Source organism: Dipodomys merriami, unplaced genomic scaffold (assembly GCF_024711535.1).
Source record: "Dipodomys merriami isolate MVZ:Mamm:240054 unplaced genomic scaffold, mDipMer1.0.p SCAF_172, whole genome shotgun sequence".
NCBI classification, from domain to species: domain Eukaryota; kingdom Metazoa; phylum Chordata; class Mammalia; order Rodentia; family Heteromyidae; genus Dipodomys; species Dipodomys merriami.
The window spans coordinates 1,994,122-2,013,096 of record NW_027203071.1 but is presented as its reverse complement, the minus strand read 5'-3'; the positions used below and the strand labels follow the sequence as shown (position 1 = coordinate 2,013,096).

Below are 18,975 nucleotides of genomic sequence, written 5' to 3'. Positions count from 1 at the left end.
TAGATTATTAGTTCAATAGGCAAAGTTATCCCAACCATATCTTCCATTTCTGTTCCTTACCAATTTCCTTCTCTTCTTCTCTGACTGAAAGGACTAGACAACCAGGGAGAAGGAAACTTATGTTTCCCTGCATGCATGCATCCCTCCTCCGCTTCTCTGCACCACCCCTCCCCCTCCCCACACTGATTCAATCCAGCTGGTTTCTTAAGGCAGCATCAGATGAAGTTCTTTGGTGCCTGTTCCTGCCTGTTGCTCCATCGCGGGCATTCTCCTTCTCGGACTCACTGCCAGGGTGTCTTGTTGGACCTCCTTGGTGATGATCTGACCCCTTTTGGTTCTGGAGCACTGCAAGCATCACTCCAGAGTCCTTTGTGCAACAGGAGAGCAGCGCGCTCTTTCGCTCACACCAGCTCCTTCCAGGTAACGTGCTTTCCAAGCCTCCTCTTCTCTACCTCTGCCCACCTCTGGCCCTGCGTCTTCCTCATCCCTGCTTAGCTCCTGCCCCTTTGTGCATCCTGGATCTACGAGGAGCCCTGGGTACTGTATTTGCGGCAGATGAACAGCGAGGTACTGACACGTTCTAGGATGGCGAATGGGAGTGCGCGGGCGGCCGGGAGGGGGCGGGGGGGGGCGTGTAGTGGCAGACGGCCGCTGGGATTATGAATGGGGGCGGCGAGTTGAGGTTCAAACCAGGATTTTCAGCATCTGGCTGAGAAGGTACGCAAGGCTGTGCGTAATCCTTCAGCTCTGGCTGGAAAGGAGATACTGAGCTCCCAGCTGGAGTGAGGGCTTGCTTTATTTATTTATTTTTCCTGCTGAACACCCCAGGTACGGTACCCTGCAGGGTCGAGTATTGCGTGAGGGTGGCGAGGTAGGTGGAAGGGAAGAGACGCAGAACGGGCAGTCTCGGGGACCAGCCGGCTGCGGACCACATGCATCCCTCCTGAGGATTGACAGGTGGTGGCCGCAGCAGTTAGTCTACTACACCGCATCTAATCCCGCAATATGGTCATGCTGTAATCCCCCCGCCCCGCATGGGGCTGAGGAGTGCAGCAAGGCAGCCCCAGTGACCCCCAGGAGCCGTCTCTTCCCCGGGGTGCAGGTGGGGGGCTAGGGACGGAGAGAAGAGCTTCGGAGCAGCGCGTCGCTGTCCGCCGTGTCGTGCTTGCCTCGGTCCTCCACTCCCGTGGATCGGTGTTTGGTGTGCGCTCCACCACCAGCCTGGGTCGGCCCCCGCGCGCGCGCCCCATTTCCCCGGGGGCTCCCAGCCCCGCCTCAGAGGCTGCGTGCGGGTTGCTGATTGCTGATTGCCGGCCAGCGTCCTCTGGCTGGATTTCGCCCCCGGCGGGAGCTGGGAAGGCTGCCTTGCAGGGCTCGGTGGTGGTGGAGCTGCTGCGGTGCCGGGTGGAGCCTCAGCCAGAGCCCCACTGTCCAAAGATCCGTACCCAGCGTGGTGCAGCAGAGGCAACCAGGGGCAGCAGGGCGGCTTGCGCCAGGGTAGCTGAGGTAAGAGCTGCTTAGGAGGCTGTGGCTTTATTTAATGGAGAGTGTGGAGGTACGGTGGGGCTGATGCAAAGCTAAGTGGGGAATGAAGTCACTGAGCCAGGATGGTTGGCGTCATTGTCCCCTCTTGCTCTGCTCTTTGCTCTCTTTCTCCACTTCTCCATTATCCCCCCCCCCCCCCCGCCCGCATAGATCTCTAGGCAAGTCATTGAGAAGGAGGAGGGAAAATGGAAAGAGAAGCGATTCAGGGCTCTGAAACCCACGAGTGGATGGTGGCCAGGTGCTGGTGGCCAGGGATTGACTGCGGTGGCATGAGCCGCCGGAACCCCAAGTACCCAAGTGTTTGCGGGTTTGCGGGGACCCCAGATGATTGTGTACGCCAAGGCCCAAGTGTCCTGGGTTCTGTTTAGAACTTTTGGAAAACATTGTCTGTTTTTTTTTTTTTTTACCTGGCGGGGTGGTGGTGGTGGTGGTGTCTGCAGTGTATTACAGGCCTGGCTCATTCTGAAAGTGGGGAGCAAGAGACCCGCCTGTACCCCACCCCACTCTCGGTTTTATTACCCCCCCCAACAGGCCACCTTTCCTATGCTATAAACACAAACATTGGAACCCACTGTAGCGAGAGCTGTAAACCACGTATCACGTCCAAGGATCAAAGGAATAGCTCTTAATTATGCATGTATGTGCTACTCTTTCTTTTCAAGAAAGTCTTTTGAGATGTACACCTAAAATTACACTGATTTTTACCTTACATTTGCATCCCATGTGTTTCTTGCTACTGAATGGATATGTATTCCAATATTAGATCTGTCTGAGATAATCATCATTCCTTGAATCATATGTATCTTTTAAATTCAGAGTTTTTCAGCTGCTTAAAAGTTCTGGGCCATATTGTGAGAAACCAAAGTATATTAAGTTGAAAATTATAATTAAAAATATTCAAGTTCAGCCACAGATTTTATTGGAACATATTTTTCTCCCTCTTTCCATTTGCTAAGACCTGTTGTTATGTTCATAAGCTTCAGAAAAACAAAAGCATTTTCATAAAAACAAAAGCCCAGAACCTCAAATATTTTAATCCAGACTACTTAAGCTACAGGGAGAGATTTGGAATTTTTCTAAACACGAGTCAACAAGAAGATGGGAAAGACCAATGATTTCACTTCAGGTAAAAGGAAATTTATCCCATGGTACCTCATTTATCTTCTGGCATCCATGAGAGAATCTGTCCCCCACCCCCATCCATATCATCATATGTCTTCAGCACAACATTGGTCTATTCAGTGTTTCAAATCAATAACAACACATTTACTGTATGTCTCTATCCTTAATCTTCTTTATAAACAAAATAGTGACAACTTGTTAATTTACCCCAAATAAGTAAGCATTATGTGGACTTGCGTTTTTGGCATAATTGGTGCACTGAGGTTGCAATGTGTTGACTTACATTTTTCTCAGCTGATTTCAATTTATTTCTAGCTTGACATATTTTGCAAAGATGAATTGTCTCAAATGTCTCTAGAGAGTATCTACTTGGACATGCTTGCTTGCTTTTGTAATAAGGTTGGTTTTGACTTAAGGAATAAGAAATCAATCATATATGGTTATGAGTCCTTTACCAGCTAGAGACAGGTAAGTAAGAACAGCAGGTACAGTGGAAGGAAGAGTTTGTTTGGTTAAGATAGGAAGGGATGGGAAGGGGAAACAAAGGAGGAGGCAACAATGCTTGATAAGAAATGGACTCATTACCTTGCCCATGTAATTGTAACCCCTCTGTACGGTATTTTCACAATACTTTTAAAAATCATATTATATATAGGAATTATATTTTTAGTTTTGTTTCTAAACTGTACAATCCTAGCTTATAATCTTTTTGTATGTACATTTGCTGGTCCTGGGGCTTCTACTCAGTGTCTGATCACTATGCTGAGTTATTCTTTTTCTTTTTTTACCTCATCAAAGCCAGCCCTTTACTACTTGAGACACAGCTCCACTTCTGGCTTTTTGGAGGTTAACTGGAGATGAGTGTCATGGATTTTCTTGTCTAGGTTGGCTTAGAACTAAGATCCTCAGATCTCAGACTCCTTGATATCTAGGATTACAGGTGTCAGCCAATGGCACCTAGTTTAGGTATCTTTCTATCTTACTTCTTTTGTTTAGAGAGCAAGAATAAGATGAAGAGATCTTGAATAAGAAGTATTTGGGTCTCTTATTATGATATGCAACTTCACCTATTTTTCTTTTTAAGAAAATTCAAGCAGCATGGTTTGGAGGGATGAGGATGTTGTTCATCACAAGACAAATGGATTCATTGGAGTACTGTTGCAAACAACTTGCAATACACGGCAGACACTTCTTTAAGAAGGCCCTGTTGCCTTAGCTGCTAGAAATATTGTTGACAGACAGTCTTCAGTGGCCAGAAATTTGGAGGGATGCTTGAGCTATAAGAAGGTTATACTCCTTTTTGGCACAGCTCATCTCCAATGGTTAATCCATGTACGGTTGTAAAGGCCAGGCTGTCTCAGCATAATTCTGCATACTTAGGGGTCTTTTAGCTCTGGAGCTCCCAGGATTTGTGTCGGGTCTTGAATGGTACTTTTCTTTCTCCATTTGTCCACTTCTTATTTCTCCTTGTTTCTCTACCTTTCTTCCTTTGACCATAGCAAGAAAGTCCTCAGTGGAGTGGCATATTTACGTTCCTATCAGCCTGGCTAAGGAAACCAGCCTGGGACAATGACCTTCTAAACACATTCATTTTACTGGTTTGAATCCATTTGTTTTGTGAAACATTCTTTCTAGACTTTTAGTGGATTTATAGTTTCTATAGATCTTTTCATACTGATTGAAGTGTTTTTTATGTTTTTTTAATTGTAAAAATAGTGTACAGAGGGGTTACAGTTACATGAGTAAGGTAATGAGTACATTACCTATGGAGCATTGTTACTACCTCCTTTGTTTTTCCCCTCCATTCCTTCCCTCCCCACCTCCTCAATTCCCCATCCCCCCAAGTTGTAAAGTTCATTTTCTACATAGTGTCTTTGTATATCTCATCATTATAATGAGCCATCCTGTTTCAGCATTTTGTTATTTTCCCTCCCCTCCCCAAATTAGAAAAATGTACATACAAGATGCAGGGCACTGACATCAAATACAGTGACAACAGGGGCTTTACCCTGGGGGAAGAACATACAAGAGAAACAAAAAAAATCACATTGAATATTTTAGATACATTAAAAGCAATAGCAAGAAAGAAAAAAACAATTTATGTCCCTATCTTGGGGTTCATTTCACTTAACATCATCTTATATGGTCATATGTACATAGCTTTTGACATTTTCTGCTTATCCTAAACTTACACTAATTATTTCAAATAAGGGAAACCATGGGACTTATGTCTCTTTGGGCCTGGCTTACTTCACTTAATATAATTTTTTCCAAGTCTTTCCATTTCCTAACAAATGGGACAACTTCATTCTTTCTGATGGAGGCATAGAATTCCATTGTGTGTGTGTGTGTGTGTGTGTGTGTGTGTGTGTGTGTGTGTGTGTGTGTATACCACATTTTCTTGATCCATTCATCTATTGAGGGGCATCTGGGTTGGTTCCATATCTTAGCTATGGTAAATAATGCTGTGATAAACATAGTTGTGCTGGTAGCTTTAGTATAGCCTTGTTTGTGATTGTTTGGGTAAATGCCCAAAAGTGGGATTGCTGGGTCATAGGGAGCTCTAAGTGGAGTCTTTTGAGGTGATTGAAATGTTATACATCCTATCTGTTTTTCTTGTTCTGGGAGTTGGACTTTGAGCCTGAGTATTGTCTCTGAGCTTCTTTTTGCCCAAGGTTAGTGCTTTATCACTTGAGCCACAGCTCTAATTCTGGCTTTTTCTACAATTAATTGGAAATAAGAGTCTCATGGACTTTCCTGCCCATTTTGATCTTCAGATCTATGCCTCCTGAGTAGCTAGGACTGGGCTGGAGCCACCAGCACCTGGGTATTTTTTAAGTTTTTTAATATTGTTTTTATTATTCAGATTTTGTATTATTGGGTGAAATGAATCAAAATACCAATTCCTGTCTTGAATTACGTAAGGTCTTTATAATGTTACAACTCAGATCATCTATTTCAAAATGCCATGTTAATAAAGCCACCACAATTTTATACCCTGCTTGTCATTATGTAAGTAGTTTTTATCTTTAGTTTGGTTCTTATAACCAATGATTATTTAAATGTACCCAATTTTCTGTTTACTGTTGCTTCTTGCATCTGTCTTCTTCATTTCAAATTCACATTCCTTCCTTATGAACTCTGTTTTTTTTGTAAGCATGTACAAATGATAGAAATATTTTAATCTTTTTCATTGTTGTTTGAAACTATTTCACCATAACACATAGATAATGGGTTGTATGGGGAGAATCCTAAGTTAACAATTATTTTCCTCATCACTCTTGTCTTGTAGTCCGGACTGTTGAAAGTGAGAGATTTATTTCTTGGTTACATTAACTGTTCTTTGTCGTTGGTATACTGTAGTTTCTCTGTAGTGTTCCCAAGTGCGGGTTTGTTCCTTCATGAGGAATCTTGTTCTCCTTTAACCCGATGACTTCTGTGTTTCTTGATTTATTAAAAAGCTCATTGTAGAATCTTAATACTATAAACTTAATACTATAACTATAATACTATAACGACTCTATGTTGTATTTTCCACATTGTAAACATGCTTTAAAAAATTCCAGTTTAACTCTTTATTTAAATACTGCTCAGACATTGTCTTGATTCTGTCCAATTATTTTCTCTGAACTTCTAAAATTTCTTTATATACATGTTAGACACTTTTTTTTTTTTTTTTTTTTTTTTTTTTTGGGTCCGGTCGTGGGGCCTGAACTCTGGGCCTGGGAGCTGTCCCTAAGCTCTTCAGCTCAAGGCTAGCGCTCTACCACTTGAGCCACAGCGCCACTTCCGGCTTTTTTCTTTTTGCTTATGTGGTGCTGAGGAATCGAACCCAGGGCCTCGAGCATGCAAGGCAAGCACTCTACCACTGAGCTACCTTCCCAGCCCCATGTTAGACACTTTTAAAATTATCCATTCTATTGATTCCCTGTTAGTTTTTAGTTACAAATGTTTTAAAGAGACCTTCAGGTGAGTATAAAGAACAATTTTTCAGCTGTCTCTATTTTCATTGCTGCTTCATCTGTTATTAAATTGTTCATTGACTTATGATTATTTTTAATTTCCAGAAATTTCATTTGATGCTTTTATTTTGCTCACTTTCCCTGATGGATTTTCTATTCTTTTCTTACAGATTCTTTAACTTTATTTCTTAGTATGATACCTGTATTTGTTTTCAAGTATTTTCTGTTGTGATTGTTGTTTTTTAATATATATTATTGTAAAGATACTGTACAGAGGGGTTACAGTTATATGAGAAAGGTAATGAGTACATTTCCTATTGAGCATTTCTCTCCCTTCTTTCTTTTTTCCCTACCATTCCTTCTCTCCCACCTCTCTTACTCCCCCCCCCCCCCGCCACCAGAAGTTGTAAAGTTGGTTTTCATCAGTCTTGTACATCTCATTGTTACAATAGATCCACCTGTATCCCAGTTTCAGCATTCTGTTATTTCCCTTCCCCTCCCCAAATTAGAAAAATGTGTATACAAGATGCAGGAAGAGGTTTAAAAAAATCTTTCTTGCTGTTGTTTTTAATGTACTTACAGTGGTTGTTGTTTTTAACTTGAAATCTTTCTGGGAGTTACTTCATCCTAGTGGCTATATAGACTGGCTCTTTTTGTATTAATTAGTAGCTTTTAATGTGTATTATTTCTTTAGGTGGGGTATTATTTGGGTTATGAACTCACCTTTGACCAGTTTACTTTATCTGCCTTGTTCAGATTGGATACATTCTGTTCTCATGGTCATTGATTCCAGCCACTGTCATCTCCATTACAGAACTCATTCAATAAGTTTCAATTTGACTACTTTATTTTTCAGTTGTATACATTCTTTGGGTCTTATATACCTGCTGATACTTTCCATATTCTTATTTCTAGAGCATTTAGGTTTGTTTGTTGAAGGATTTTTGGTAATGTATGAATTACACTTCTTGTCAGGAAATCCTCACATCTGATTTACTTAACTGCTAGTATCATTTGATTGTCTTTTATCTTTCAAATTGTGAACATATCCTGTGTTTATTTATTTATTTTTACTATGACATCAGGGGGCTCTCGATCATATTTAAATCTTGTATTTCATGTTTAGTACATAGATCTTGGTCTGCTTTTGTGGGCAGTGGTAGCAATGTCAATTTAAGTTCCAGGCCTGTTTTGATGCAAGTTTAGTCTGCCTCATCTTAGTCTGCCTCATCTTTCTGGTACTTCTGGAGTTTCTGCTGAATTCTTTCTGGAGCCACCTGAGTGGGTTGAAGAAGCCTCCTCAAGCCATGCCTGGGATACCTTCGAAGAATTTTTTTTCAGGCCTACTAGGAGAAGGCCTTGACTTGGCACTGCTTGGAACATAGATACTTCTAAGTCATAATCAGGACAATCTGCAGCTGGGTAGCCTACCATGGGGTAGGGTATCAAGATACTACTGCCATTCCTACAATCCAGAAGTTACTGCCCACCACCCTTTCACCCCTCTTCTGAGGCCTCCTTTATGTAGCTATTAGACTATTTCTAGGGTTTACAGTTGAACTTGGTAGCAGAAGCAGGGGAAATTGATGTGTGTTGTCTTGTCTTCATTGGGAGTATGCACTTAAACTCTCTGATTGAACTTAGCCACATTGTCCATTAGTGTAGCTGGGAGTAATGGTTGGATTGTGTTTCCCCACAATATGTGTTTGCTGTAGAGAAAAAAATCAAAACTTCAGTTTAAATAATTTGAGTTAAATCAATGGATGCTGCTGTAGCTAGAGATTTAAATGTCAAGCCCCATCCTATCAGTGGAATCTAAGACAAAAATCTGTGTGATATTTTTCTCTATGAAACATTTTTTCTCCATATTGTCTAAAATCATTTGAAAAAGCTTAGCAGTTTTTGTCTGTTGCCATCTCTATGGGAAATGCTAAAATACCCTTTATTAGATGGAAACTTTAAACCCTGGAAAAAATAAATAATATTATTTGCACAAGCAACTTGCTGATATTTTCAATGGATTATGGAAATAATACTAGGGTCTTGGTCTTTGGCCTCCTGATGTGTACCACAGTGCTGGTTTGTAAAATCCTGGCATTTCAGAACTTAAAGTAATTTTAGAAGTCACCTACTTCAATCTTATTGTTTTATATTTAAGAGAACTGAGACTTTGAACTATCATAAAGAAATTAAATTCCTTCAATTCAATGATGTCAGGACTTCTTTAGTCTGAGTTCTTAGTGTTTTGTAATACTGTTTCCTTAAAGTAGTTTGCTATCACCTTCTTGACATTCAAATATATAATGACACATAATTCTTTTGTTCTGTCTTTCCCTGCTTCCTTGCTTCCTCCCTCCCTCCCTCCCTCCCTCCCTCCCTCCCTCCCTTCCTCCTTTCCTCCCTTCCTCCCTCCCTCCCTCCCTCCCTTCCTCCCTCCCTTCCTTCCTCCCTTCCTTCCTTCCTTCCTTCCTTCCTTCCTTCCTTCCTTCCTTCCTTCCTTCCTTCCTTCCTTCCTTCCTCCCTCCCTCCCTCCCTCCCTCCCTTCCTTCCTTCCTTCCTTCCTTCTTTTTTGTGCTGGTCCTGGGGCTTGAACTAAGGGCCTGGGCACTGCCACTGAAGTTTTGTGCTTAATGCTAGTACTCTATGAGTTGAGCCACAACTCCATTTTGGCTCTTTTCTTTTGGTGCTTAATTGGAGACAATAGTTTTATGGACTTTCCTGCTCAGGCTGGTTTTGAACCAGGATCCTTAGATATCAACCTCTTAAGTAGGTAAGATTAGAGGCATAAGTAACCAGTGCCCAGTTTTGTCCCCTAATGAGAAAAAATACATTGAGATGACATGATAATCCTTTAAGAATATAGACATGTTTGAAAATTTGATGATCATACAGACCAATTATCCAGAAACATGTACATATTCTCCAAAATTTGCATCCAGTATTGACAGGATGAACTTCCTAAGAGAACTTCCAGGTATGGTTTTGTGTTATACTTACTATGCATTAATTGTGGATTGTCTTTGCTGGGAAAAGTGACTTAGGAATAGTGACCTTTACTGCCTGTATCTATAGTGGTAACTGCCCTGTGCATAGTCCACTGGTCCCATACAGGTTTATTTTCCTACAGATTCTAGAAAGCCAGTAGGTGAGAAGGACAAAGCAGGACCAACAGATGTTCAAACAGACTGCATGAAATACAAACAGGCAACTCAACCCACAGTGCTTCTCTTTTCCTCTATATGAGTGGGCAGGTGTGAACACACACACACACACACACACACACCCATACACTCACACACACCTCACATGTACCTTAAGACTTCTTGGAAAGATTCTTCCATCTGCTTCTGTCTGCTTCCACCCTTTACTGTACAAAGAAACAATACCTCTTTAAGATTATACTTTCTCTTTTCGGAGAGGCTGCTGCTCTGATGGTCACTTAAAACTAATTTCATCCTCATCTCAAATGTTAGTGATTGAAAAAAAAGAGTACAGTGGCATTTGCTATATTTCCTGGGGGATTTTTTTTATGGTAAAAGGGAAAGTACATTCATATCTGTTATTTTTTGTCTTAGCCCAAAATAACTGAAGATCACGGAATGGTAAGTCAATGAACTAAGAGTTCAGGAGGTAAGGCCTGATCTTGTTTTAGTTATTTATTAAAGTATTTGAAATTACTTTTAAGCAGGCTTTAATATATATTAAATATATATAGTATATATAATACATACTGAATATATATATATATATATATATATATATATATATATATATATATATATATATATATTGCTAGAATAGCCTATGTACTCTCAGGACTAGTTCAACTCCCAGGGAAAAAAACTCAACTGTATATTGTAGTGCCATGAAATATATCACACTGTGAAACAAGTGCAGAAAAAAATGAAAGAAAAAACAAAAATAACAGAATGGAAGAGCTTTATTTTCTGAACTTTTCTAAATATCTTGTTTGCAAGGTTATTCTTTAAGGACTTAGTGAAGACTAGGAAATGAAGTCCTAGATTCCTTTTAAGTTGCAATTGAATTGATAGTGGCATCCTTTTTGTAAAAATAAGACTACTATTTGGTCAGACTTCAGTCTCACAAATATTATTTGAAAAAAACATGAAAAGAATTATGTGATTGGTCTATGTAAAAAAGTTGAAATTGGAATATGACCTTGAAATTGTTGCAATTTACTCAGCTACATTAGCATAGCACATGGCACAGTGAAAAGAACAAATATCTATGTGTGGGCAATGATCATAATAACAATAATGCTGCTTATGTGGATTAATTTAGATTTCATTGGTCTGGAGTATGGTTAATACTGTTGGCTCATTCCATATCCATTCACCCTCTTTCTCACTCATTTTCCTTTGCTATGCAACTTGAAAGGCTATACATTCAATTTCTAGCCTCCACACTGAAGGAGGGGCCCCCTTAACAAACTGGATGGAGATTTCTTTCTGAACAAAAGATATATATCTATATATATCTATATATATCAAGGCTTGGTCATGCATGCCCTGTTTTTGGTGTGAGCAGCCATATTGCAGGCATGATGCTTTATATGCCTAGACTACATCGAGATGATAGGATGAGGAAAGAGAAAAACAGATGTAGCTTTGATCCTCAGTGAGATCTTGTAGATTTGCTGCCTACCTCTTGACTTAATGTTCATGAGATAAAATACTCCTTTGCAAATTATTTCCTCCTCTCTTTGTTAGGTTTTTCTGTTCTTTCAAGCCAGACACATTAACAGCTGAATACAAAAAGTAACTGTTACGATTTTGCATTAACATTTTTGAAGGATGAAATTAATGTGTAAATCTTTGCAATTACCAACCTTTGGTTGCAAAGTTTAGGCCACTTTGCTGACTTAATGCAAATAGTTCTATTTTGAAGAAGCTTGGGGGTGACTATTTTGGATAACTTCTAAAATGTTTATTGTTTATTGAATAAGGAATGGCAGCATGAAACTCTAAGAGCTTCTGTTTTGCATTACTCAGAAAGGATTTTAAATTTTATTCAATGAGTGAAATATACAAGAGGACAACTCTATTTCTGTAAGTCACACCTCCTACTGAGCTATAGTCCTTGGTAAGATGAGGATACAGATGGTGAATACCAATGAGCCTTGAAAAAATTGTTTTCCCCATTTGGATGAAGGAAAAATGTATAGCAGAGTGGGGTACCTTCTTTACCATTTAATGTTTCTTTCCAGCAGTTTCCTTCTGACTTCACACTACCACAGAGATCAGAAATACTTTAAAAGATAGAGTTTAAAGATTAAGGAATGGTGTCCATTTGCATGAAGTGTGTAAAAGATAGAATTTTGTTTTTGCATATGATATATATTCTTCACTTGGACTTGCTTGATTTAACTGGAGGGACTTAATAATTGTATTAAATCATATAAGAGAAAAATGAAAAATCCAATTGAGATATAATGGTCCTATTTTGTCTGTTGGGATTGCATTTATGTGACATACAATGCTACAAGTAAACTTATCTTTTTACATGCTATAAAGTATTTGGAGGGAGATGGTCATTCAAAACTAAAGGGCTATGAATCAAGGACCCAGGCCTTTTTAAAAATTCCTTGGTTTCATAAGAGTGAATGTGTGCTTTTTACTCTCCAGGTAGAAAGACAGTAACACTTTCCAGGCATGACATCTGCTTCACAGACAGGAACAGGGATCAGGGCAGAAGACATGCAGAAACTGAATTTATCTTGTAAAGAAAAAGAAAGCTGCCTGGGAAGATTCATCAGATAGACTTCTACTAATAATTTATTGACCAGAATTATGATAATGGCCATCCTTAAGTACAGAAAAGTCTAAACAATAGTTTTATAAATTTTATTTTAATATAGCAAAATTGATTCCTTAAAGAAATATCTGAATTATATTATTCAATGAAGAGAAAAATAGCTCGTGGTTTGGTAATGACCATTGTCATTGCAACTGAAGAAAATGTCTCAGCTTTTGAAATCATACTTGTAGTTTTGTCTCATTAAGTTTATGATCTTGAGATTTCTTAAAATATATATGACAGCCTAAATAAATATGACAGTTTAATAGTGATTAGCATTTGCGTTATTAGAAGGTACAATCATTGAAAATTTATCAGTTGTCACTTTGTATTATGAAAACTGACTTGATGTATAAAATGGAAAGGAACTTTGGTAGTTATTGATATTGAACTAATTATGGCCAATTATGTTCTATTTTCCTTCCATAAATAATAATGACATGTAGCAGTGTACCATTGGAAATCATACAGTGAAAATCTTATTCACTATTTAGTCACAACTTCTATGCATTTTTATTGCTCAAGTTAGCTGTCTATGGATTTTGTTTTAGGGGGCTATTTTGTTGTCCCAATATTTTTAAATGATATATGTGTTTATTATCTGAGATAAATATTTATTTCAAGAAAAGTAAAATTGGCTGAATCCTAGAGGTTTTACTTAGCTATTTTCATTTAGGATATTGGCAAAAACAGCCTGAGAAATTTAGGATTTATTCCCTAATTAAGGTAGGCTCTCTACTTAGAAGCTATTTGTTCACATTAAGTAAGGATAATAGATCTTTTTTGATTTTTTTCTCATCAAAATGGAGTGAGACAATGGTTTTTATTACATTTCAGGATACATTACAAACATAAATGAAATAATGAATGTACTGTATAGTATTATGTTCTGGATAATATTTTCTAAATTTTATAAATAATGCTGTTAATGTGTGAACAAGATGACAGATAATTTTTACAAAAGTGAGTCTCATAACCAGGAAATTTTTTTTTTTTTTCCTGTGAAGGTTTTTTTTTTTTTTTTTTTTTTTTTTTTTTTTTTTTTAAATTGTATTTTATTTTATTTGAGAACATACTGTACAGAGGGGTATAACCAGGAATTTTGAGTGTGGTCTCCAATGTCAACTTTGAAAAACATGTGTTCAAGATAGAAGTTTAAACGTTTTACATTTGAGTATATTTCTATTCGGTTTTACAGATGGGTAGTTTTATGTGTATAGAATCCTGAGGAAACATTTTTGCTTCAGAGTTTTGAAGACATAGTTTTGTTTTGTTGTCTTTTTAATTAGAAAAGTATTCTTAATCTTAATTATTTAAATTTGATTTCTTTAAAAAGTTTTATTAACTTTAAGTGGTGTACAAAGGAGGTGCCATATAACAATGCAGTTTATGAACACAATGCATCTTATCAGTGTCACCTCCTTCAACATTCTCACCCCTCTTAGACACAAGAACTAACCTGTGGAACCTCCATATGATTTCCCTACTTTTCTTAATTTTGTGATATATACAATGAATTCTTGACTGAATTCTCCCCACTTCCTTTCTTTATTGTCTATCTCTGGCCCTTTGGTCCCAATCCCACTCTGAGTCTTTGATTTAGTCTTTTAAATAGATTGTACTATTTAAGCTCCTCATTGAGTCTATTATACTTCAGTTACTACATTTGTAACCATTTGCATACCACCCAATGTATTTACTTCTAGTTTATAGGTACATTCTAACTACCACAAATGAAGGAAACCATGCGACCTTCGTTTCTCTGTGTCCGGCCTACTTCAGTTAATATAGTTTTTTCCAAGTCTTTCTACTTCCTTATGAATGGTACAATATCATTCTTTCTAATAGATGAATAAAATTCTATTATGTATATATGTCACATTTTCTTCAGTCATTTGTTCATTTAGGGGCATCTGGGGTAATTCCATGTCTTGGCTATGGTAAATAGTGCTGCAGTGAACATGGCTGTGCTGATGGCTTTACAGTAACCTTGATTGTGTTCTATTGGATAAATGCCCAGGAGTGGAAATGCTGGATCATAGGGTAGTTCTATGTTTAGTTTTTTAAAAAACCTCGATACTACTTTCCAGAGTGGTTGAACAAGCTTACATTCCTCCCAGAAGTGTGTTAGAGTTCCCTTTTGGCCGCACCCTTGCCAAAATTTGTTATTGTATTCTTGATAGTGGCTATTCTGGGGCTGGGAAGGTGGCTCAGTGGTAGAGCACTTGCCTTGCATGCATGAGGCCCTGGGTTTGATTCCTCAGCACCACATAAGCAAAAAGAAAAAAGCCGGAAGTGGTGCTGTGGCTCAAGTGGTAGAGTGCTAGCCTTGAGCTGAAGAGCTGAGGGACAGCACCCAGGCCCAGAGTTCAGGCCCATGACTGGACCTCCCCCCCCCAAAAAAAAAGGGATGGTGATAGTGTCTATTCTAACTGGGGTTAGGTGGAATCTCAGTGTTGTTCTGATTTGCCTTTTTTAATGGCCAGAGCTGTTGAGCATTTCTTTAGGAGTTCATTGGCCATTTTACTTCTTCTTCTTCTGAAAAGTCTCTCTTTAAGTTATTAGCCCATTTATTAATTGAATTGTTGTTTCTTTTAATTTCTGATGATTTAATATTTTAATCTGAATTTCTAGTATTGTCCCATTATTCTTGGAATTAAAAAATTTCCAGACACTTTGACTTGGCTCATGTGAGTTCTAATATATTATATGGAGAACTCAATGGATGTCTTCTTTCTAGACATTCCATTGTGGGAATTTTTGTTATATTCTATTATATCAATACTATCTAAATTTCTCTTACAAACTAGAATTTCAAAATGCATCTTAAGTCCACCGAGTCTTCTATTTTCTAGGTGGCAGTTACAGCCTGTCAATGTAAAAAATATTCTGTTGGCACTTTCTGATATGATAAAGAAATATACCACCAACAAAATGTCTTAGATGCCGTGAAATACTGCAGATTACTTCATTTTATTTCCTTCATTTCATTTTCTTTTTCCTAAGATTTTATTACAGTTTCATCTAATCTAATATTCTTTTGATTGAAAGACACATAATTCTTTTATGGAATGAAATAATGTCTCTAACCATTACTTTAAGAAAAATATATTGACAAACTCCAAGCAATGTTTTCTATCACTTAAAAAATTAGTTTTCTTTTTTTTTTTTTACTGAATTTTTATTGAAAAAACATGGTTAGACTCAGTTAAATATAAAATATATCACATATATTTCCTATGAATGTATAATAAGAAACACTAAATTGCATGAATTATCTTAAAAACTTATATTCAGAATGCTGAGAAGCCATGGGACATAATTTTCTAACAGTCCCTCTTCATAGATTCGTAATTACACTAAACATGCAGATTTATAACTTGATTTTCTACTCAAAATTGATTAAAAGTGTAAATTTCTGGTACCTTCATGCAGGGTTACATTACAAATACAATATGTTTCATTTAACAATGATTTTTTGGGGGGAGTGGTCCGGTCATGGGGCCTGAACTCTGGGCCTGGGTGCTGTCCCTCAGCTCTTCAGCTCAAGTCTAGCGCTCTACCACTTGAGCCACAGCGCCACTTCCGGCTTTTTTCTTTTTGCTTATGTGGTGCTGAGGAATCGAACCCAGGGCTTCATGTATACAAGACAAGCACTCTACCACTGAGCCACCTTTTCAGCCCTTAACGATGATTTTTTAAGTTGTTTTCTATATTTAATTTTTACAATACACCAAATAAACCATCCCAATGGTTGTAATCAAGGGATATATACACATTGTAAACCTTTTTAACCACATATTTCCATCCAAAAAGATTATGTCAATTTATGCTTTCACTAACTAGCCATCAAAGTGGTCAGTTTCTTCCCTATAATTCCGCTTATCAGCTTTTGAGCAATATGAGGAGCAAGTTTAACAATTCCTTGGCTGTTGTCTGTTTTCTCTGAGTGCCAGGAAGTCAGCAAAACTTTTTAATGTGATGTGGCCCTCTTTATGAAAGACAGAGCCTGCTGGAGGAGGATGGGCATGGAATGGAGCACCTCCGTGACTGACTGTTAGCAGAAGAAATTTGATTGGCAGGGAATGAATAGTTACCTATTTAGAGTCCTGAGGTCTGGGGAACTCTGTGGCTTAAATCTTTTTACTCTGTATAGAAATGCTTTTCATTGCCTTCCCTAGCGGCTGGATGGTGTCCAGGTACCACAGTATCTGATATGTTGACCACAAAATCTATGTGAGCGCAGAGCCACAACCTCCAGACCACAAGATGGTCACTCAACTTACATACTTGAGTCACTTAGGGGCAAAAACCAGTGAGATATAAGTAGTCCTTTGAACCAGTGGAGATCTGTGGGAAGACTGACCAAGCATATTGAAAAACACAAACATTTGGAGGTAGAAGTTATGAGGCATGGCTTGAAAATAGTAATTCGAGAATTGTTTTATAGGAAAAGAATGGTACGATGGCTGGGCACTGGAGGCTAACACCTATAACCCTAGCTCTTCAGGAGGCTGAGATCTGAGGATCATGGTTTAAAGCCAGCCCTGGCAGGAAAGTCCTTGAAATTTTTATCTCCAATTAACTACCAAAAAGCTGGAAATGGAGCAGTGGCACAAAGTGGTACAGTGCTAGTCTTGAACACAAAAGCTCAGGAACAAGACCTGGGCCTTGAGCTCAAGTCCCAGGACTACCTCTAAAAAAGAAAAGGAAAAAAAAGAATGGTAGGATATACTTAAAAGGTAGCTGAAGTCACATTCACATTATGAACTCTGAGTGGGCTTCAAGGGAAGTTTAAGGAGTTTATTCTTTACCTCAATGACATGGAGTTTATTCTTTACCTCAATGAGGGGCCATCTGAAATCTTTGAAATTTGGATATGAGATTTGATAAATAGATGTCCAGTTTGAGGAAAGTTAATCACATAAGACATAAAATAGCATTGGAAATAAAAGCAAATAATTTGTAAGGTTTCATTACTGATTTCTACATGTAGCTTGTGTTCAATAAAAGTGAGCTTTTTAAAATTTTCATTTCTGGCTGACCTGAGCTTAGGACTCACATGGAATCACTTGATTATTTCCAGTACAGGGCTGTTGTTATTCATTTTCCAGAAAGAGAACCTTAGAAAAGTAAGAAAATAGCTCACTTTGTAACAGACAGATCAGATCTTTTAAAATATGTATAGTTTGTAATAGGAAGTACTTGTGCTGTTTAATGTGTCATGTAGTTTGTGAGTCGATTTTTGGCATATTAGATGCAAAACAAGTTCAGAAAATGCAGTCAATGTGCCCAAAACCTGGTCTTAAGATCAGCTTTTCAGAGGACAACAAATGTGTTATTTCCAATGGAAAATGCACTCATTAAAATATTTAAACTAGTAAAATTAAAAAGTTGCATTTGTAGCATATTATATTTTATAATTCATTTGTATATGAGCACATCTTTTGTACTAGAAATAGGATAAACAAGTATTTATCATAAACAAGTTCAAAATCAGCCTTCATTTGAAGCTCTGGTACAAGATATCTTGGAATTAGATGATTTCTGATTAGATGATTTTCATTGCACTTTAAACTGCATTTTCTGTCTTAGCATTTTTTAATACTTTTAGAGATAATCTATCTTGGTGAGGGTGTCAGTTACTGAATATGTAATTTTACCTCTGGTATTACTGTGTGACATGCATCCAATTTCAGAGATGGTTATAAAACCATCATTCACCATCAGTTTTAGAGGTGTAGAATGGCAAATATCTCCTGATAAATCATGCCTGGTGCTTAGTTCATTTATGAATAGTTACTGCTGTGGATCTTTTTGGTGCATATGAAGTGCAGTTAATTTGTAGCTCAAGAATTCAATTTTTCTTCTTCCAGTAGCTGCAGCCCAGGGCTATGCTCTTATTCAGCCTAAATAAGTCATGGTGACATTCCTAGGCCAACAGAGGGTTGCTTGCAGAAGGCTGGTGGGTGGAGAGGAGATGCAGTCAAGAGCTTCTATTCAAATGCAGTGGCAGGACTTGGGTGTGGATACCTCATTCATTTGCTGTGCTGCTCTAGCAAAGGCAATTTGTAGTCTTTATTTCAACTTTAGTGCCTTTATAAAGATTTTGTTTTTCTTTTCCATTGGAGACTCAAGAACAAATATTTATTGAGTATCCACCAAGGTGCCACCAGTCAACTTACTAAAATGCCATCACATGTAATGTTTAATACAATGTTGTGAGGAAAGCATTATTATCTCATTTTTGAAGATGAAAACACCTAAGGACTAGCCAAGTAAATGCCTTTCTCCTTCTCATCGTTCCAAAACCTTTACTTTTGTGAATCTCTGATGCTCTCAAATATCAAAATTACAAATATGGAGCTTATTATGTTCCAAGCCCATGAATTATCTTATTTATTTATGATACAAAAATGAGTAGGTATATTTGTGTTTATTTTAAGAGTGAGCAAACTAAGAGGTTCAGAGAGTATGGGTAATTTGTTTAACATCATAAAGAGATAGTATCAAAACTAGCCAGGAGCTA

General features: G+C 38.0%; 1 protein-coding gene across 4 annotated transcripts in view; it reads left to right on the top strand.

Annotated features, from left to right (window-relative positions):
* The first annotated feature begins 320 nt into the window (after window positions 1–320).
* The window catches only part of Pde4b (phosphodiesterase 4B), a 522,330-nt gene continuing 503,675 nt past the window's right edge, over window positions 321–18,975 (top strand). The window contains exon 1 of one of the 4 annotated variants that reach the window (XM_070025809.1): window positions 321–420. The gene's annotated coding sequence lies outside the window, so the exon portion shown is untranslated. Of the gene's footprint in view, window positions 421–744; window positions 829–1,409; window positions 1,507–18,975 lie in introns of those variants that run through there. The other 3 variants (XM_070025806.1, XM_070025807.1, XM_070025810.1) reach the window with 3 other exon arrangements.